The 23,401-nt window shown below is 40.0% G+C and overlaps 1 non-coding gene across 1 annotated transcript; it reads left to right on the forward strand.

Moving 5' to 3' along the window:
• The first annotated feature begins 21,474 nt into the window (after window positions 1-21,474).
• On the forward strand, window positions 21,475-21,614 carry LOC115032845 (small nucleolar RNA SNORA48). The gene has a single exon (XR_003838505.1). It is a non-coding gene; the product is annotated as a small nucleolar RNA SNORA48 (small nucleolar RNA).
• Window positions 21,615-23,401: the final 1,787 nt, after the last annotated feature.

Consider the following 23,401-nt stretch of genomic DNA (forward strand, 5'->3'; position numbering starts at 1 on the left):
TTCTTTGATTGTTGTGTTAATGTTTTCTATGGTATCTTCTTCATCTGAGATTGTCTCCTCTATCTCTTGTATTGTGTTGGTGATGCTTGCATCTATGTCTCTTGATCTCTTTCCTAGATTTTCTATCTCCAGAGTTGTTTTCCTTTGTGATTTATTTATTGTTTCTATTCCATTTTTAGATCCTGGGTGTTTTTGTTCAATGCCTTCACCTGTTTGTGTTTTCCTATAATTCTTCAAGGAATTTCTGTGCTTTCTCTTTATTGGTTTCTATCTTTTTACCTGTGTTCTCCTGTATTCTTTAAAGGATTTATTGATGTCCTCCTTAAAGTCTGCCATTATCATCATGAGAAGTGACTTTAGATCCATATCTTGCTTTTCTGGTGTGGTGGTGTATCTAGGACTTGCTGTGGTGGGAGAATTGGGTTCTGGTGATGCCAAGTAACCTTGGCTTCTGTTCTTATGCTTGCTTCCTGCTATCTGATTATCTCAGGTGTTCCCTGCTCAGGCTAAATCTGATTGGAGCTTGTCCTTCCTGTAATCCCGGTTGAGTCAGAACTTCTGAGTCAGGCTTTCACTGTGATCCAGTGTTTACAGAATCCTGTGATTTTGAGATTCTGTGTGTGTCAGAGGTCCTGGGTGTCAAGCTGCTGCTGCTACCCTGATATCCTGTTGTGACCAAGGTCCTGGGATCTTGGAATCCTAAGGAACCTGAGCCAGTGGTTGGTTGGGGTTCCTGTGTTCCTGGAACCTGCTGGTCCCAGTTACTCACAGTGGTGTTCGAGCAGATGTTGTGTTCTACTCACTGGCGCTCCTAAGATCCTGGACATGTTAGAGAACTCAGGAGTGGAGACTCCTCTCCTCTGGGGACCATGGGACTGTCCACGAAGATGGTGCCCAAGGTAGAGCTGCGCTGACCAGGTGCCAGCATAGTTTCTAATAGGGCTTCTGTGAAAATGGCAGATAGTTTTATCATTAGCCAACAAAATATAAACAATTGCAAAGGTCTTTATACGGACTTATATTACACAAAAATATTTTTAAACATGGCCTCGGATATAGTTAGTTGTGTTAAAATGATATTGCAAGTGAAGTATGCCTCTCAGTGAATCTTGTAAGCCAATGTTTAGCCTTGATACAGTTGAACTGTTGAATAATAATAGGACAATATTAGAAACAGTCCACTTCTCTGTACTCCTTTCTCTCTTTGTTCTTCAATTTGTGTCTTCATGGAAGTCCACATCATAGAAGCATCACATTTGAGGAGAAAATTAGATTTATTACAGGTCAGAAGAATTTACAATGAAACTTCCATAATTGTGAGATTGTATGTCCCTTGAAGAAGATTTACAGGTGCTATATAAATAGCAAGATGATGAACAAGAGGGCATAAAATATTACCCTGAATGCATATTTTGTTATTCCCATTAAGTTTGCTGTCATCAGAGGTCAGTGAGGGTGTTTTCCAAGATCAATAAAAGCACAGCTTCCATTTTGAAAACATTCACTTGAAAATTTGACATGCATGTCAGGTGACATGGAAGATTTTATGATCTTGCTCAAGTTCTTGTTCGTTGGTTTATTTGTTCTAAATAATCTGCTGCAATGCTATTAGATCCTATCTTCTTCTGTTGAAACTTTATAATTGGTTGGTATGGAAACTATCAGATAATCACTACTGACCTACTATTAAGTCAGGCTTTACATACTGGTAGCTTTTTCAGACAATAGCTTATTCACTTGTTTAATTAACTTTTAAATTTTCTTATTTTGGGATAGCTTTTAATTTACAGAAAAATTGCAAGATAACATGGAGAGTACTTCCAGATTCCATATTTGGAAGCCTTCCAGTTTGTACATGACCCATTTTTTTTTTTATAACTAAATCCATACTTCTCTCAGATTCCATCAATTGATATGTGTACTATGTTTTTCTGTCTCAGCATCCAAACTGTGGTTACATTTAGTCATCCCATTCCATACTAGGCCTACTTTAGCTGTGACAGTTGTCTAGACCTTCATTTGTTTTTTTAAACTTTGACAGTTTTGAAGAGTTCTGGTGAAGTATTTTGCAGATGTATTTTAACTGGAATTTAGCTGATATTTTCTCAAAGACAAGAGTTGTATTTGGAGAGGTGGATTCACTAGAACTACCATTCTTATCATTTGATGAGAAGAAAGACTAATTTATAACGTGAATCTTGGTTACCTGGCTGAGTTTGTGTTTGTTTGGCTTTTCCATAATAACAATTTCACATTTCCATATTGTCATCTTTAGAATGAAGTTAGTATGCACAGACCAAACTTCTGCAGCTAGAATTGCCACATGATTCAGTAGTCCCATTGTGGAGTATATAGCTAAAGGAAGGTAAGTTAGCATCTAAAATTACTAAATTCCCATGATTTATTGCCACCATTTCACAAAGACAGGAAGAACATCGGTGTCTATCAATGGATAAGCATATTAAAACTATGAAATATGATACATTATTTTTAACTAGTGAAATCTTGATAATTGCATCATTATGGATGAACCTGGAGAATGTTTTCTTATGAGAAAGAAGTCAGGCATAGAAAGATAAATATACATATTTGCATTAATAGGTGGCTTCTGGAAATTTTGTTCTCCCATATGGGTGGGTAAAATGACAGGAGAGTAGTTAGTAGTACCACTGTGCAGTAGGATTTAAGGAATATTTCTTATGTCTATAGCACAATAGAGTAATTAAAGTTCGCAATTCTGTGTTTCAATGTGGCTGCTCTACAGAACTTTTCAATATTCCCAACACAAAGAGACAATAAGTATTTCTGATAGAAATGACAATTATATGGACATGGTCATTAAGAATTGTACATGAATATTGAAATATGCTACACTCCATTAACTTGTACAATTACAAATTAAAGAAAAACAAAAGCAGGAAGGAAGTATTCTGTACTTTATCGTCTTGAAAGCAGAATATCAACATATTGGGAGGTTTAATTTGTTCTTATTTCAAATCTATACTTAAATGAAAATTATAAGTTTTTATCTATACATAAAAGCTCAAAAATTCCCTTACTATTGTTTCAAGTTGTACTGTTTGGTCATATGCCCAAACCTCAGGTAATTTTCCAACACAGACTATCTAGAGAACATTGATTTAAAAACTCCCTAGATTTTTGTGTGCCATGAAGGTTGATCAATCTTTATTTCCCAAGTCAGGTTCATGTATATTTAATAATGCAATGGACTAGTTGATACAATATTTACATCTCCAACTAAATTGGATGAAGAGAAAAAGGCTTTATGCAGGGAGATTTTTTGTTTGTTTCTGCAGTTGATTTGGATGTTGTACATTTTCATTTCCTCATACACTTCAAAGAAATTCATTTTTCACGTTGATGCATTTCAATTTTTTTATGGGATAAAACTCTTAGGCAGAAAAGTAGTTTTTCTCTTCAACTTGCAGGGCTTTGAATATCCATCACAATTTCCCCCATACCCCATGGGCATTGTTTTGACCATTGCAGCCAGAAATCCTGATGTAAGTAAGCACTCCAGTCTCCAGGGAGTTCTTTGAATCAAAACCATTAGGAGTTTCTAAATGAGCTCCACTGGCAGGTGACTGCTTGTGCTCACAGGTGGGTTTCCATCAGTAACTGAATCTTTCATTCTTGACACTGTACATATAACACTTGTCATGTCAGGTTCCTTCAAGCTTTGGAGTTTATTTATGAAATAAAACACAGAAGAAAATGTAAACCTTACTTTGGCTTTTGCCAATAAAGTTATGGAATATTGTTCTTTTTATTTGGAATTTAATTATATACAGAACTATAATATCAATTTGTTTTCTTCTAAAATTAACCTTATAAATTTATTTTACACACACACACACACACACACACACACACACACATACAATTTCTCCACCTCCTTATCCACCCATGTCTTTATCTATCTCTGAAATGTTTCTATGAATGATACATAGAATTGAAAGAAATTGGTAAAATTGTTGCAAACACTGAGACAATGGTATTTGGCTAGGTGAGAACATACATAGAATAATTTTAATAGTTGGAGGATTTCTGGCCAACCACCCAAGGCAAGGTCATGGGCCTTACAGGAGATCTACTACTGCCACTTTCCTAAACAGGCAAGATTGTAACTACATTCTAAATACTTATCCTTTCTTTTTCTTTTCTTTTCTTTTTTTTTTTTTTTGGTTTTTTATTTTTATTTATTTATTTTTTTTACCTTTTTATTTTTTATTTTTTTATTACATATTTTCCTCAATTACATTTCCAATGCTATCCCAAAAGTCCCCCATACCCTCTCCCCCACTTCCCTACCCACCCATTCCCATTTTTTGGCCCTGGCGTTCCCCTGTACTGGGGCATATAAAGTTTGCATGTCCAATGGGCCTCTGTTTCCAGTGATGGCCGACTAGGCCATCTTTTGATACATATGCAGCTAGAGTCAAGAGCTCAGGGGTACTGGTTAGTTCATAATGTTGTTCCACCTATACGGTTGCAGATCCCTTTAGCTCCTTGGGTACTTTCTCTAGCTCCTCCATTGGGAGCCCTGTGATCCATCCACTAGCTGACTGTGAGCATCAACTTCTGTGTTTGCTAGGCCCCAGCATAGTCTCATAAATACTTATCCTTATGTCCACTGATAAGATATATCACCAAGGAAGATCTTTGCAACAGAGACCTATTATAGAAAATTATAACTGGTATAAGTGCAAGAAACAAATGATCCTGGAGTTCCCAGCTCAAATGGATATACATATACAACATGATTCCTGAGTCTAAGGCTCAAGGAACACCACAGAAGAGGAGGCAGAAGGAATTTAGGAGCCAGAGGAACAGAAAATGTGCTTCAGTCTGTGTCTTTTAGAAATGTCAGGGAAACATCACTGATAATACCTCAACAATATGGCTGCCTAAGGATTACCTTAACACAGACAACACTAATAGACACACTAATGTGGAAGGAGAAAGTCTCACAGGCTCTAGTCCTAGAAAAAGAATTACAGGCAACTAAGGTTCTCTGACAGAAGTGGTCTTCCACAGAGAAAACCTTCCAATGGATTGTCCAATACTAAATGCTCAGTCCTGAAATTATGTGCATGCAAGCAATGCTGAATAGAATCAGTTTTTTTTCTTGCTTAACTTATTCATACACACACACACACACACACACACACACACACACACACACACACACATATATATATATATATGCATGTAAAAAGAAGAGGCCAGGAATTTTAATGGAAGCAAGGGACAGGGCACATGGGAGGAGTTAGAGGAAGAAATGGAAGGAAATGATCCTGGTGAGGAATATCGTACACCTGCTGCTCTCGAGTGAAAACTCTCACCTTATCTTCCAAATCTGTTTGCTACTTAAATGGTAAGGGTCTTCTACCACTAGCCAAGTTTCCTGAGTGTAGCTAAAATCTTTCCTCAAAGACCTAGATGACTATTCTCAATCCACCATCAGTTCTTAGTTAGTACAGTGAATTAGCACAGTCATGTTCAATTTTCTTAATTATCTTTATATAGGATGTAATAGGGAAACCATGCACTGTTCTGAGTACAAATAGTCATGTCATCTATCTAATTAACATTAAGTTTCAGCCTTTTCAGTTCTCAATAGTATCTTAAGCTAACCTTAAACTCATAATAATTCTCTTACTTCTGCCTTCTAAGTGCAGGAATTATAATTGTGTGCCATCAACCTGGTAAGGCATGTTTTTTATGTATAGTCATAAATATTATACATTTTATTCATCTTATCCTAGTGGCACAGACCTGCAATTTTGAAGACTTGATAGAGATTGAAGCATGAAAATAACAACTTCAACGCCTGCCTGGGCTATAGAATGAACTCAAGGGCAGTCTTGTAAACTTAGAATGAACTCAAGGACAGTCTTGTAAACTTAGTAAGTAGTTTCAAAAAAACAAAACAAAACAAAACCAAAACCAAAAATTAACAGGGTTAGAAATACAGTTAAGTGATAGCAGAACTACTTGATATGTGCAAGATCCTAGATTTAGACTCTAGAATGTGAATGTGTATGACAAAATATGTATACATATACAAACATATGTATGGTATGTACCTATGCACACTTTCTTATATCATGTCCCATACTATATTATTGACAGAAGCAAATGAGCCAGTTCTGCCAAAACAGTTATCTGGTATTTATTTGGGAAGGCAAGTGACCAAATACATAGCAGAGTATAACTACTTTTTTTGTTATATAAAAAGAAATGTCAAACAGATGACCTATTTTTACTGTCATGAGGAAGGAGAAGTATGGAACGATTATCAGTATATTTATTAACAGAGCAGATAAAGGCAGATAGGAAATAGCCCATCTTTCTTATAGGAAATACTCCTGCCTTTCTCAGTTCAAAGATTCCTTCCTGAGTTTGAGATAACCCAACATTACCCTTTCCTTTCCTTTCCTTTCCTTTCCTTTCCTTTCCTTTCCTTTCCTTTCCTTTCCTTTCCTTTCCTTTCCTTTCCTTTCCTTTCCTTTCCTTTTCTCTTCTTTTTTTTTTTTTTTTTTTTTTTTTTTTGGTGTTTTCAAGACAGGGTTTTTCTGTGTAGCCCTGGCTGTCCTGGAACACATTCTGTAGACCAGGCTACAGAAATCCACCTGCCTCTGCCTCCCAAGTGCTGGGATTAAAGGTGTGTGCCACTATGCCAGGCAGCCAAAATTACCATTTCTTTTTATTATTATTATTATTATTATTATTAGGTATTTTCTTCATTTACATTTCCAATGCTATCCCAAAAGTCCCCCATATCCAAGACATAAGATACAATTTGCAAAACACATGAAACTCAAGAAGAACGAAGACCAAAGTGTGGACACTTTGTCCTTCTTAGAATTGGGAACCAAACACCCATGGAAGGAGTTACAGAGACAATGTTTGGAGCTGAGACGAAAGGATGGACCATCTAGAGACTGCCATACATGGGGATCCATCCCATAATCAGCCTCCAAACGCTAACACCATTGCATACACTAGTAAGATTTTGCTGAAACATTACCATTTCTTATGCCTGTCTGGTAATAAGGTCCAAATGCCCTATAGTATCTTGCAACAGTAAAGTGGTTTTGTTTTGTTTTGTTTTGGGCTTCACACTTAGGTTCACATGTCTTTAATGAATGGTGAGTTCTGGTCATAGTAAATGCCAGATTTGACCTTGATCACTTTCTTTATTCTTTTTCTTTCACCATATATACTCCTGTCTTAGTTAGGGTTTTACTGCTGTGAACAGACACCATGACCAAGGCAAGTCTTCTAAAAAGCAACATTTAATTGGGGCTGGCTTACAGGTTCAGAGGTTCAGTCCATTATCATCAAGGTGGGAGCATGGCAGTATCCAGACAGGCATGGCGCAGGAGGAGCTGAGAATTCTATGTCTTCATCCAAAGGTCGCTAGTGGAAGACTGACTTCCAGGCAACTAGGGTGAGGATCTTATACCCACACCCACAGTGACACACCCATTCCAACCAGGTCACACCTATTCCAACAAGGCCACACCTTCAGATGGTGCCACTCCCTGGTCTAAGGATATACAAACCATCACACCTCCATAACCCCAATATGTACCTAGTTCATGTTCTTTGCCTTCAGAATGTTCTCTACCTGACACTAGCCACTCATTAGTGTGATGCACACACAGTGTGATAGGCAGGTGTGTGTGACATTTAGAAAGAATATTTGTTTTTCTGTATTTTATAGGTAAGGCTTGGATCCTGGGTAGAGAGTGTGGAAGAGCTGAGACATCTGACTCTTTCTTGTGGCTTTTCAGAGAACTCTGCATCATAACAGGGAGGGGTTAGAGGGAAAGTGGGTGGTTTTGAGAATAACAAAAAAAGATACACACAGTTCTTCTATTCTTGACATCTAATAACCATGTTTTTAGAACTGTATTTACTTTTTTAAGGTTGCCCCAACCTTGTCACTGTTGATATTTGAGCTGGGTAATCTTTTGGCAGGGGAATGGGATGCTGCCCTGTGGATTCTGTAATGCAGCATTGGAGGGTACTAGGCACCACACTGAGCAGGAATCCTTTGATATTACTTTTATGAATAGTATGTAACATGCATGTATACTCACACACAGGTATCTGTAGACATTGCCATAGATCTTTATAGCAATAAAATCATCACTTGCTTTATGTTACCAAATGTCTTAAAAGATTACTAACCCTAATAAAGTAATTTTGTTTTATAGATTATGTGTGATGAAAATAATCAAGTTAGAAATGTCTACTATGCTGTATAATTAACATAGATCTATTCTCCTACATAAGAGAAATACTTAAAGGAACATTACCACTGAAAGAAATAAACTAAAAGCTAAAAACATACAGTAATAGAAAATAATAAGACTTTATTTTTAAGTTACTAGTCCATTTTCTCTGGGTTGTAGGCATAAAATCAATGGGTTGTTTTCACTTAGCGACTTTTTCAAAGTCAAAATAGAAAATCATTTTATTTAGTGTTGGATTTAGTATTTACAATTTGTCACATTCCATTCTGGACTTATCCATAGTGGAGCAGCCTCTTTTAGTCAACTGTCCATGTCTGTGAAGTCTTTTTAGCCCGGCACAATGGAGGTGGTTTGGAATTGCCTTCGGTGATGTCTGGACAGAAACCTTGAAAGAAACGTAAAGGAAAGATCAATTTCTCAAAGTAGTTGAAGAAATAATCACTCTACACATTCCCTCATCTAAATGTCAAAAGCAGCTTTCAATATTAGGACTTCTCTTTTGGATTCATGTCTCTTTCAGGCAGCTCAGGTTTGAAAAGCTAAAACTTTCCCTTTATTAGACAAGAATTATATGACCTCCATGGAAAAAGAGGAAACATATTTTAAGAAAATGAGTGTTGTCTGTAATCATCATTAGTAGAGAAACAACATAAACTTTGAGGTTATTTCCTCCTAGGAGTTTATTATGCATTTCACATCGATGGCACCATGCTATGAAACATAATTTAGTATTCTGCCAGTTAGAACTTTAGAACATAGCTTTATATCATAGACTAGTTTCTCTGATATTTATAATCCTTAAAATATAGTTGAGGGGAATCAGTGTTGAATTAATTATCATAGAAATCTTCTGTTGTAGACAAAGAAATTCAGCACAATTTTGTTGAAAAGATGAATGAAAATACAGAGGTGAAGGGTGTTCTTCTACTTCATAGCCATGCTGATGGCTGCTGCTAAAGGATGAACTGTGACACTGCCGTGACCTGATTGGTATTTCAGAAATATCACTTGAGCAGTGTGGTAGAGTGATACTAGACAGGGGCAGCCAGGAGGGAAACTGCAATAAAACAGGTGGGAATTGCCCTAGTTGAAAACATTGACTAATGGAGGGAGATGATGGATTAAAGAGCTTGCTGCGGTTACAACATCAATAGCCTTTGGTTGGCAGCTTGAGAAAAAGAAAAGTTAGAGGAAAGGAAGATGGAAAAGAGGGTGTCTGGGCTAGGGAAGTCAGCTTGGGGTAGACAGCCATTTTGAAGGTGATTGATACCACAGAATGTATAACCTAATATGTGCTGACCCTGTGCCACAGCTCTCATACCAAATCCTGCCCAGAGAGAGCTGGTCTCCCAGGAGTGCTGACACCCTTGTAAACACAGGTAATACCACAATTTCTGCTCAAATACCTGGTCTAAGAGGGATCCACACAGAGCTCCCAGGACACAGGAACTGAGGAACAGCCAAGGACAGGATCCATCTGGTTTCTATCTGTGCCCCAAAGCTGATGGTGTGCCACAGCACTCCATACCCAAATTCTTCCTGGAGAGAGGCTGGTCTTCCAGGAGTGCAGACGCAGAGGCTTACAGGAGGGATAAGCCACATTCAGAGACAGCAAGACCAGCTAACACCACAGATAACCAGATAGCAAGAGGCAAGTGCAAGAACATAAGCAACAGAAACCAAGGCTACTTATCATCATCAGTACCCAGTTCTCCCACCACAGCAAGCCCTGGATACCCCAACACATCAGAAAAACAGGACTCTGGTTTAAAATCACATTTCATGATGATGATAGAGGACTTTAAGAAGGACATAAATAACTCCCTGAAAGAAATACAGGAGGCTCTTCCGGCCGGACCGGGTACTAGAGCACAGGGTCGGCTGACACCCGCCAGCTACCCACGACCCCCGCCACAGGATTTTGAGATTTCTGGTGAGTGGAACACAGCTTCTGCTCCAGTCCAATCACGCGGGACCTGAAACTGCTTTGGTTGGGGAGGCAGAAATCCGGCCTGAGTAGGGCCACAAGCCTCTTCCGGTCAGAAAAGCACCGGGGTAGCTAGGGCGCAGGATCCGCTGACACTCGCCAACTACCCACAACACCCGCCACAGGATCTTAAGACTTCTGGTGAGTGGAACACAGCTTCTGCTCCAATCCAATTGCGCGCAGGACCTGAGACTGCATTAGTTAGGGAAGCAGAAAACCGGCCTGAGTAGGGCCACAGGCCTCTTCCAGCCAGGCCAGGACCGGGGTAGCTAGAGTGCAGGGTCGGCTGACACCCGCCAGCTACCCACGACCCCCGCCACAGGATTTTGAGACTTTGGGTGAGTGGAACACAGAGTCTACTCCAATCTTTAAATAGTGACAACGATAACAACTAACCTCAGAGATTACCAGATGGCGAAAGGTAAACGTAATAATCTTACTAACAGAAACCAAGACCACTCACCATCATCAGAACCCAGCACTCCCACTTCGCCCAGTCCAGGGCACCCCAACACACCGGAAAAGCTAGACACGGATCTAAAAGCATATCTCATGATGATGGTAGAGGACATCAAGAAGGACTTTAATAACTCACTTAAAGAATTACAGGAGAACATGGCTAAAGAGTTACAAGTCCTTAAAGAAAAACAGGATAACACAATCAAACAGGTAGTAGTCCTTAAAGAAAAACAGGATAACACAATCAAACAGGTAGAAGTCCTTAAAGAAAAACAGGAAAACACATCCAAACAGATGATGGAAATGAACAAAACCATACTAGACCTAAAAAGGGAAGTAGACACAATAAAGAAAACCCAAAATGAGGCAACACTGGAGATAGAAACCCTAGGAAAGAAATCTGGAACCATAGATACGCCCATCAGCAACAGAATACAAGAGATGGAAGAGAGAATCTCAGGTGCAGAAGATGACATAGAGAACATCGGCACAACAATCAAGGAAAATGTAAAACGCAAAAAGATCCTAACTCAAAACATCCAAGAAATACAGGACATAATGAGAAGACCAAACCTACGGATAATAGGAGTGGATGAGAATGAAGATTTTCAACTCAAAGGACCAGCAAACATCTTCAAAAAATTATAGAAGAAAACTTCCCAAACCTAAAGAAAGAGATGCCCATGAACATACAAGCCTACAGAACTCCAAATAGACTGGACCAGAAAAGAAATACCTCCCGACACATAATAATCAGAACAACAAATGCACTAAATAAAGATAGAATACTAAAAGCAGTAAGAGAAAAAGGCCAAGTAACATATAAAGGCAAGCCTATTAGAATTACACCAGATTTTTCACCAGAGACTATGAAAGCCAGAAGATCCTAGACTGATGTTATACAGACACTAAAAGAACACAAATTCCAGCCAAGGCTACTATACCAAGCCAAACTCTCAATTAACATAGATGGAGAAACCAAAGTATTCCACGACAAAACCAAATTCACACATTATCTCTCCACGAATCCAGCCCTTCAAAGGATAATAACAGGAAAAAACCAATACAAGGACAGGAACCACGCCCTAGAAACAACAAGAAGGTAATCCCTCAACAAACCTAAAAGAAGACAGCCACAAGAATAGAATGCCAACTTTAACAACAAAAATAACAGGAAACAACTATTACTTTTCCTTAATATCTCTTAATATCAATGGACTCAACTCCCCGACAAAAAGACATAGACTAACAAACTGGCTACACAAACAAGACCCAACATTTTGCTGCTTACAGGAAACTCATCTCAGAGTAAAAGATAGACACTACCTCAGAATGAAAGGCTGGAAAACAATTTTCCAAGCAAATGGTATGAAGAAACAAGCTGAAGTAGCCATTCTAATATCTGATAAGATTGACTTCCAACCCAAAGTCATCAAAAAAGACAGGGAGGGGCACTTCATACTCATCAAAGGTAAAATCCTCCAAGAGGAACTATCAATCCTGAATATCTATGCTCCAAATACAAAGGCAGCCACATTCATTAAAGAAACTTTAGTAAATCTTAAAGCACACATTGTACCTCATACAATAATAGTGGGAGACTTCAACACACCACTTTCACCAATGGACAGATCATGGAAACAGAAACTAAACAGGGACACAGTGAAACTAACAGAAGTTATGAATCAAATGGATCTGGCAGATATATACAGAACATTCTATCCTAAAACAAAAGGATATACCTTCTTCTCAGCACCTCATGGTACCTTCTCCAAAATTGACCACATAATTGGTCACAAAACAGGCCTCAACAGATACAATAATACTGTAATTGTCCCATGCATCCTATCAGATCACCATGGACTAAGGTTGATCTTCAATAACAAAATAAATAATAGAAAGCCAACCTTCACGTGGAAACTGAACCACACTCTTCTCAATGATACCTTGGTCAAGGAAGGAATAAAGAAAGAAATTAAGGACTTTTTAGAGTTCAATGAAAATGAAGCCACAATATACCCAAACTTATGGGACGCAATAAAAGCATTTTTAAGAGGAAAACTCATAGCTCTGAGTGCCTCCAAAAAGAAACTAGAGAGAGCACACATTAGCAACTTGACAACACACCTAAAAGCACTAGAACAAAAGGAAGCAAACTCACCCAAGAGGAGTAGATGGCAGGAAATAATCAAACTCAGGGGCGAAATCAACCAAGTGGAAACAAGAACTATGCAAAGAATCATCCAATCAAGGAGCTGGTTCTTTGAGAAAAATCAACAAGATTGATAAACCCTTAGCCAGACTCACTAGAGGGCACAGGGGAAGCATCCTAATTAACAAAATCAGAAATGAAAAAGGAGACATAACAACAGATCCTGAAGACATCCAAAACACCATCAGATCCTTCTACCAAAGGCTATACTCAACAAAACTGGAGAACCTGGATGAAATGGAGAAGTTCCTAGACAGATACCAGGTACCAAAGTTGAATCAAGATCAGGTTAATGATCTAAACAGCCCTATATCCCCCAAAGAAATAGAAGCAGTCATTAATAGTCTCCCAACTAAAAAAAGCCCAGGACCAGATGGGTTTAGTGCAGAGTTCTACCAGACCTTCAAAGAAGATCTAATTGCTGTTCTTCACAAACTATTCCACAAAATAGAAACAGAAGGTACTCTACCCAACTCATTCTATGAAGCCACAATTACTCTGATACCTAAACCACAAAAAGACCCAACAAAGATAGAAAACTTCAGACCAATATCCCTTATGAATATTGATGCAAAAATCCTCAATAAAGTTCTTGCTAACCGATCCAAGAACACATCAAAACAATCATACATCATGACCAAGTAGGTTTCATCCCAGGGATGCAGGGATGGTTCAGTATACGGAAATCCATCAACGTAATCCAGTATAAAAACAAACTCAAAGACAAAAACCACATGGTCATCTCATTAGATGCGGAAAAAAGCATTTGACAAGATCCAACACCCATCCATGATAAAAGTCTTGGAAAGATCAGCAATTCAAGGCCCATACCTAAACATGATAAAAGCAAGCTACAGCAAACCAGTAGCCAACATCAAAGTAAATGGTCAGAAGCTTGAAGCAATCCCTCTAAAATCAGGGACTAGACAAGGCTGTCCCCTTTCTCCATACCTATTCAACATTGTACTTGAAGTCCTAGCCAGAGCAATTCGACAACAAAAGGAGATCAAAGGGATACAAATTGGAAAAGATGAAGTCAAAATATCACTTTTTGCAGATGATATGATAGTATATATAAGTGACCCTAAAAATTCCACCAGAGAACTCCTAAGCCTGATAAACAGCTTCGGTGAAGTAGCTGGATATAAAATTAACTCAAACAAATCAATGGCCTTTCTCTACACAAAGAATAAACAGGCTGAGAAAGAAATTAGTGAAACAACACCCTTCTCAATAGTCACAAATAATATAAAATATCTTGGCGTGACTCTAACTAAGGAAGTGAAAGATCTGTATATTAAAAACTTCAAGTCTCTGAAGAAAGAAATTATAGAAGATCTCAGAAGATGGAAAGATCTCCCATGCTCATGGATTGGCAGGATCAACATTGTAAAAATGGCTATCTTGCCAAAAGCAATCTACAGATTCAATGCAATCCCCACCAAAATTCCAACTCAATTCTTCAACGAATTAGAAAGTGCAATCTGCAAATTCATCTGGAATAACAAAAAACCCAGGATAGCAAAAACTCTTCTCAAGGATAAAAGAACCTCTGGTGGAATCACCATGCTGGACCTAAAGCTTTACTACAGAGCAATTGTGATAAAAACTGAGTGGTACTGGTATAGTGACAGACAAATAGACCAATGGAATAGAATTGAAGACCCAGAAATGAACCCACACACCTATGGTCACTTGATGTTCGGCAAGTGAGCTAAAAACATCCAGTGGAAGAAAGACAGCATTTTCAACAAATGGTGCTGGCACAACTGGTTGTTAACATGTAGAAGAATGCGAATCGATCTATTCCTATCTCCTTGTACTAAGGTCAGGTCTAAGTGGATCAAGGAACTTCATATAAAACCAGAGACACTGAAACTTTTAGAGGAGAAAGTCGGGAAAAGCCTTGAAGATATGGGCACAGGGGAAAAATTCTTGAATAGAACAGCAATGGCTTGTGCTGTAAAATGGAGAATTGACAAGTGGGATCTCATGAATCTGCAAAGCTTCTGCAAGGCAAAAGACACCATCAATAAGACAAAAAAACCACCAACAGATTGGCAAAGGATCTTTACCTATCCTAAATCAGATAAGGGACTAATATCCAATATATATAAAGAACTCAAGAAGGTGGACTCCAGAAAGTCAAATAACCCCATTAAGAAATGGGGCTCAGAACTGAACAAAGAATTCTCACCTGAAGAATACCGAATGGCAGAGAAGCACCTGAAAAAATGTTCAACATCCTTAATCATCAGGGAAATGCAAATCAAAACAACCCTGAGATTCCACCTCACACCAGTCAGAATGGCTAAGATCAAAAATTCAGGTGACAGCAGATGCTGGCGAGGATGTGGAGAAAGAGGAACACTCCTCCAATGTTGGTGGGATTGCAAGCTTGTACAACCACTCTGGAAATCATCTGCCGGTTCCTCAGAAAATTGGACATAGTACTACTGGAGGATCCAGCAATACCTCTCCTGGGCATATATACAGAAGATGTCCCAACCGGTAAGAAGGACACATGCTCCACTATGTTCATAGCAGCCCTATTTATAATAGCCTGAAGCTGGAAAAACCCAGATGTCCCTCAACAGAGGAATGGATACAGAAATTATGGTACATTTACACAATGGAGTACTACTCAGCTATTAAAAAGAATGAATTTATGAAATTCCTAGCCAAATGGATGGACCTGGAGGGCATCATCTTGAGTGAGGTAACACATCACAAAGGAACTCACACAATATGTATTCACTGATAAGTGGATATTAGCCCAAAACTTAGGATACCCAAGATATAAGATACAATTTGCTAAACGCATGAAACTCAAGAAGAATGAAGACCAAAATGTGGACACTGTGCCCCTTCTTAGAATTGGGAACAAAACACCCATGGAAGTATTTACAGAGACAAAGTTTGGAGCTGTGATGAAAGGATGGACCATTTAGAGACAGCCGTATCCAGGGATCCATCCCATAAGCAGCTTCTAAACGCTGACACCATTGCATACACTAGCAAGATTTTGCTGAGAGGACCCAAATATAGCTGTCTCTTGTGAGACTATGCAGGGGCCTAGCAAACACAGGAGTGGATGCTCACATTCAGCTATTGGATGTATTACAGGGCTTCCAATGGAGAAGCTAGAGAAAGTACCCAAGGAGCTAAAGGGATCTGCAACCCTATAGTTGGAACAACATGATGAACTAACCAGTACCCTGGAGCTCTTGTCTCTAGCTGCATATGTATTGAAAGGTGGCCTAGTCGGTCATCAATGGAAAGAGAGGCCCATTCGACTTGCAAACTTTATATGCCCCAATATAGGGGAATGCCAGGGCCAAAAGAATGGGAATGGGTGGGTAGGGAAGTGGGGGGGGGCACTATGGGGGACTTTTGGGATAGCATTGAAAATGTAATTTAGGAAAATATGTAATAAAAAATATTAAAAATTAAAAAAAAAGAAATACAGGAGAACACAGGTAAACAAGTAGAAGCCCTTAAAGGGGAAAAACAAAAATCCCTGAAAGAATTATAGAAAATACAACCAAACAGTTAAAGGAATTAAACAAAACCATCCAGGGTCTAAAAATGGAAATAGAAACAATAAATAAATCACAAAGAGAGACGAGTCTGGAGATAAAAAACCTAGGAAAGGGATCAGGAGTCATAGATGCAAGCATCACTGACAGAATACAAGAGTTAGAAGAGAGAATCTCAGGTGCAGAAGATACCATAGAAAACATTGACACAACAATCAAAAAAAAATGCAAAATGCAAAAAGCTCCTAACCCAAAACATCCAGGAATTCCAGGACACATTGAGAAGACCAAACCTAAGGATAATAGGGATAGAAGAGAGTGAAGATTCCCAACTTAAAGGACCAGTAAACATCTTCAACAAAATTATAGAAGAAATCTTCCCCAACCTAAAATTAGAGATGCTCATAAGCATACAAGAATCCTACAGAACTCAAAATAGATTGGACCAGAAAAGAAATTCCTATCATCACATAATAATCAAAATATCAAATACATAAAACAAAGAAAGAACATTGAAAGCCATAAGGGAAAATGGTCAAGTAACATATAAAGACAGATCTATCAGAATTATACCAGACTTCTCACCAGAGACTCTAAAAGCCAGAAGTTCCTGGGCATATGCCATATAGACCCTAAGAGAACACAAATGCCAGCCCAGGCTACTATACACAGCAAAGCTCTCAACTACCATAGATGGAGAAACCTAGATATTACATGACAAAACATAATTTATATGCTATCTCTCTACAAATCTAGCCCTACAAAGGATAATAGATGGAAAACTCCAACACAAAAAGGGAAACTGCACCCTAGAAAAGCAAGAAAGCAATCTCCTTTCAACAAACCCAAAAGAAGATAGCCACAGAAACATAATTCCACCTCTAACAACAAAAATAACAGGAACCAACAATCACTATCTCTTAACATCATTGGACTCAATTCCCCAATAAAAAGACATAGACTAACAGACTGTATACATAAACAGAACCCATTATTTTGATGCAAAGAACTCAAGAAGTTAGACTCCAGAAAACCAAATGACCCTATCAAAAATGGGGAAAAGAGCTAAACAGAGAATTCTTAATTGAGGAATACTGAATCGCTGAGAAGCACCTAAAGAAATGTTCAACATCCTTAGTCATCAGGGAAATGCAAATCAAAACAACCCTGAGATTCCACCTCACACCAGTCAGAATGGCTAATATCAAAAACTCAGGTGACAGCAGATGCTGGTGAGGATGTGGAGAAAGAGGAACACTCCTCCTTTGCTGGCGGGATTGCATACTGGTACAACCACTCTGGAAATCAGTCTGGCAGTTCCTCAGAAAATTGGACATAGTGCTACCCAAGAACTATATTACTCCTGAAGACACACCAACATTTAGTAAGGACACATGCTCCACTATATTCATATCAGCCTTATTTATAATAGCCAGAAGCTGGAAACAACCCAGATGTCCCTCAACAGAGGAATGGATACAGAAAATGTGGTACGTTTACACAACGGAGTACTACTCAGCTTTTAAAAACAATGACTTCAGAAAAATTTCAGGCAAATGGATGGATCTAGAAAATATCATGCTGAGTGAAGTAACCCAGTCACAAAAGAACACACATGGCATGTACTCACTGATAAGTGGATATTAGCCTGCCTCTGCCTCCTGAGTGCTGGGATTAAAGGCGTGCACCACCATGCCTGGCTGCTTTGAACTTCTATCCTGTCCTTTTGTATACCTGATCCTAACCCTCCCACCCCCACTCCCTTCTCATCGACTCTCCCTCCCAGGTCCCATCCTATGATTGTTTTGTTCCCCCTTCTATGTAGGATTGAAGTGTCCACACTTTGATCTTAAGTTCCATATAGTTTGTGGGTTGCATCATGGGTGTTCTGAGTTTTGGGGCTAATATCCACTTATCAGTGAGTACACACCATGTGCGTTCTATTGTGATTGGGTTACCTCATTCAGTATGACACTTTCTAGTTCCATTCATTTGGTTGCACAATTTGTGAAGTCATTTTTTTTTAATAGCTGAGTTATAAGAATGTACCACATTTTCTGTATCCATTCTTCTGTTGAGGGACATTTGGGTTGTTTCTGGCTATTATAAATAAGATGCTATAAACATAGTGGAACATGTGTCATTGTTATATGTTGGAGCATCTTTTGTGTATATTCCAAGTAGTGTTACAGCTCGAGCTTCAGGTAGAACATTTTCAATTTTCTGAGGAACTGTATGATTTCCAAAGTGGTTTTACCAGCCTGCAGTCCCACCAGCAATGGAGGAGTGTTCCTCTTTCTCCACATCCTTGCCAGGATCTGCTGTCACCTGAGATCTTGATCTTAGTCATTCTGATTGGTGTGAGGAGGAATCTCGGGTCATTTTTTTTTTTTTTTAGAATTAATTTTTTTATTAGGTATTTTCCTCATTTACATTTCCAATGCTATCCAAAAAGTCCCCAATACACCCCCCCACACACTCCCCTACCCACCCACTCCCACTTTTTGGCCCTGGCGGGACACAACTTTCTGGAGTTGAGGATATAGATTGGCTCAACCCTTGGGTTGTATAGAGGTCAAGGGTTCTCTGTTTTTATAGGTTAACAACCTTCTGTAGGTATGAAAATAATTTACTTTTCACTTGGGTAATCTGTGAATTTAGGCTTTAGCTGTTTAACAAAAGCCTATTTACCTTTAACTTCATGGTTTAGCAGCTGAGATGTTTTAAACTAGGTTTCAGGCTATTTGAGAACTGACAATTACCTAGCTTTTTATAGATGCTTATCAGCTTTGCACTTATAAACTTACTCAGAGCTACAAGAAGAAACAAGAATCCAGAGACCTTGACTGATGACCTTCTTCTATTTATCAGCAACTCTGCTTAGGTGGTGGAAATAAGAAATCATGTTGCTGTTTCATGAGCACACTGGTGTTTTTTTCTCTGCTTCTTCATTGCGCACAACAAACATGATATAACACATGGGCAGAGGAATAGAAGAGCAGGCCTCAGGAAATTACAGTCATGTAATCAAAGGCAAGTGAAGATTCATGCTCCAAGACTGGATAGTTAAGTGGAGTATTTGATGGAAAACTGGGATTTCTTGTCATTTCTATTGCTTTGTCTTAAAACAGTTCATGCCTGTTTTAAGAACCTGTTGTAGTCAGGATTCTCTACAACTAACAGAATAAATTTATATTAATTGGGAATCTATTATGTTGATCTATATGATATGATTTGGGTAGTTTAACAATAGTTTGTTTTATTCTGGAGAGACCCAGAATCTGGTAGTTTCTCATTTAATAAGTTTGGGCATCTCAGTCAGACTAGTCTAGTAATTAAGACCCAGAGGATTTCTTGAGAGCCACTAGTTGTGGTCTACATTTGGAAACCTGAAGCTGGTTCCCAACATCAGTGAAGAGAAAGTGGTAGCAGCAACAGTACCAGCAACAAAGTAGATGGACTTTCCACTGAAAGTGAAGGAAATCAGAAAAAAATGTAAATATTTTTCTTCTATTTTCTTTGTCTGTGATGCCACTGGGAAGTGCCAACTGCATTTATGCTGTGTCTTCCTAATTCAAATAATCTGATCAACAAAATGTCTTATGGGAATGCCCATAGACCTACCTTTAAGTTGATTGAGATTCAGTAAATTGACCATTAAAACCGACCACCACACACACGATCAACTTTTACTTGTCCTGTTGAAGCAAAACTGAAAACCTTGTTTCCACTTTTGCTATCCAGAAATACTTGTAAACTGGTAGTATTTGTAGGCTGGATATTAGTGTTGGGTCCCAATGATCGCTCTTGCCTTGATTTATCTCCAAAGTGACGAGGGTCCAACTCATAGTGATATTCTAGTTCCTCCTACTCACCACATTCCTCATGCAATCCACCAGCCATTTCTTGCTATGAAATCTTAAAATATTTCAAAGGTCTTACCATTTCTCAATGTCAGCAGTGGCAGTTGGCAGCATGGGTGGGAGGGCTGGCCTTGCCCTCACCAGCCAGCAGAGCCTTGGGCTGACTAACTTAACAAGCACCCAGGCCCTGGCCCAGGGCTTTGAGTTGGATTACTCCAACATTTACTGCAGCTGTGAGTGGCTGGATCTTGTGAAATGGCAGGTCCTGCAGAACGGGAACTGCAGGATCTCCATGACTAGGTAAGAGCAGGATATTCAAGAGGAGTCTCAGGGAGGGTTCAGTTTTGATGAAGTGGCAGAAGCCAGGGGACTTGAATCAGACTAATGACTTAGTGCAATGAACATATGCATGTAAAGCTCTTTGGGCAAAGGGGCACACTCTCTGACACACTACAGCTTCCATGTCACTATGACGAAGAAATATGTGACAGAGAGATGATAAAGATAGAGGAGCAAGGTGGTAGACATGGCAGGTGTGGTGGGTGTGAGAGAAGACTGTAGTTGATGGAGGAACAAATTGTTAACCAGTGGGGTCAGAGGGATGGTGGGCAGCATCCTGGACCTTGCTCAGACTCAGTACTCGAACAAGTTACCTCCCTGCATGTTCATGCTAGCTCTGAACTGTGACAGGTTGGTCAAGATGAAGAGTGGTACATTTAATGGATTAGACCTCCTTGAAAGACCTCCATGGTTGGTGCTTCTTCAAGAGGTCATTCTGCTCTATGGTCCATGCTTTGGCACAGGACCATGTGTCCACGAGCTATACTGCCCCTGGAGGCTAAGCAGAGGTCCTTGTCATGTGGTTATGTTGGAGAACATGTGGATGTCTGTAATTCATCCTGTTATTATACCATGAAGAAGCCTAGGATCCATTCTCTGGGTTATTGCAAAAGGCAAGGAAACTACTCATGTAGTGGTGTTAGTGGCTATAGATGCATAGCTGAGAAAGAGAAACATAGAAGGCTTCTGCAACAACCCCTACCTCTGCCTCATACCCCACCTCACCCTCCAAAATGTAATGGCCTGGGAAGGAAGCCATCAAAAAGAACTTAAAATTTTTGATAGGGACCTCTGCAATGGACAAAGAGACATCTTGCTGGTGATGTTCTTACATCAGTCAGGGGGAGAGCAGATGGTAGTCCTTGCTTCATCCTAGCTTGATGCCTAGTTTTCTGGCCAAAGCTGTCTTATACCTAGGATGCATGCAAAGCAAAGCAAAGCAAAGCAAAGCAAAGCAAAGCAAAGCAAAGCAAAGCAAAGCAAAGCAAAGCAAAGCAAAGCAAAGCAAAGCAAAGCAAAGCAAAGCAAAGCAAAGCAAAGCAAAGCAAAGCAAAGCAAAGCAAAGCAAAGCAAAGCAAAGCAAAGCAAAGCAAAGCAAAGCAGACCAAACTAAACCAAATAGAGGCAGTGCAGCACAGAAGGAGGAAGATAGACAGAGTACTGTGGACCACCATGCCTCCCACAGACCTGTCCTCCAGTGCACAGCATAGGCAGGGCATAGATACCTCTTTGCAAATATGTGAATAGAGGATGTCACCAAGGGACCTGCCACCCATGTCACCAGGCTGCAGCTCGAGCCACTGCCATGTACTAGCATGTGGTGTTCAGTTAAAAGAGAAAGCGAAGTGGAGCAGCTTGAGCATTATGAAGAAAGATGGAACTGGAGACTTGAGTGTGGAGAGGAGGAACCTATTGTGAGTGCCCAGCCCTGTTACCTGGGGTCATCATGAGGTCCCAGCCCAAGCTGCTGCTGAGGGCCATGTCTGAGTTTATGGTTACTCTGTGGCAGGAGTTGGTGTCCATGGCCCATATTATCACTAGAGAACATGGAGATGTCCCGGGTCTGAGCATCCATTGGGAACCACTTGGATGTCCAGGAGATGTGCATAACTGGTCCAGCACCTCACTGGATATGGAACTCTGAATAGCTGGCCCCATTTCTCAACTCTGGAGTCCCTCAGGAAAGTGGGTCTTACATCTCACTCAGGCAGCACAGTGGAGCTGTGGTAGGGTTGGGTGAGACAGCTCTGAGGGCACAAGTGTGGGAGAGCTGACCCTTTTACCCATCTGCTGTAGGGTGGCATGGGTACAGAGGTATTCCTCCCACTCGCACCCCTGCCACCTCCGGTGTTTGGGAAAATTGACCTTAGGGTCATGAGCTCAGGTGAGCTAGCCTTGTCCCTCACCAGCCTCAGCGTTCTGGAGAGCAGGCTCGGAACCTAACCTGGGTAGCACAGTAGAGCTGATCCCAGTGAAAAGGTAATAGGTGAGCTAGCTCAGAGGGCAAGAGCAAGGGAGAGCTGGCCCTGTCACTTGTCTGTCATGAGGTGCATAGGTGCAGCAATGATGCCCTTGTCTTCCTTGCTTGGCACCTGAAATAGTTGGGAGACGTGGTCCTGAGGGCATGAGAATGGGAAAGCCAGTCGGGATCTCTTCTTGTCTACAGTGCTTGGGAGAGTGGGCCATGCTCCTTGCTTGGGAAACACAATGGAGCTGGTCCTGATGGGAAAGATGTAGGTGAGTCAGCTCCAAAAGCATGAGAGCAACAGAGCTGGTCCAGCCCCTAACAGGCTGCAGCACTTGGGAGAGTGGGCATCGACTGAGAAGCACAGTGGAGCTGGCTCTGGATGCATGGGTACAGGTGAACCAGGCCTGTGGGAAGCCACATGTACCTTTGCAGGGTGGTGCTGGCTTCCGCTGGCCACCACGCAAACATAGGAAGAAAAGTTCTTTTGCCAAGATGAGGTTTTGAGAATTAACCAAAATTAACCAATCAGATGAGAGACAAGTTAACCAATCAGATGTAGGCATGCAAATGAGGTGAAAATCATAACCCAAGCACAACCAATCCGGGTGTGAGACAAGCCTCTCCTAGGCCTATATAAGCAGCACCAGTTCTGGGCTTGGGGTCTCTTCGCCTCTGTAATCAAGCTCTCCTGATAAACGTGTGCAGAAGGATCCTGTTGCAGCATCGTTCTTGCTGGTGAGTTGGG

This window comes from Mus caroli, unplaced genomic scaffold (assembly GCF_978045245.1).
Source record: "Mus caroli unplaced genomic scaffold, Mus_caroli_1 scaffold_14, whole genome shotgun sequence".
Lineage (NCBI taxonomy): Eukaryota > Metazoa > Chordata > Mammalia > Rodentia > Muridae > Mus > Mus caroli.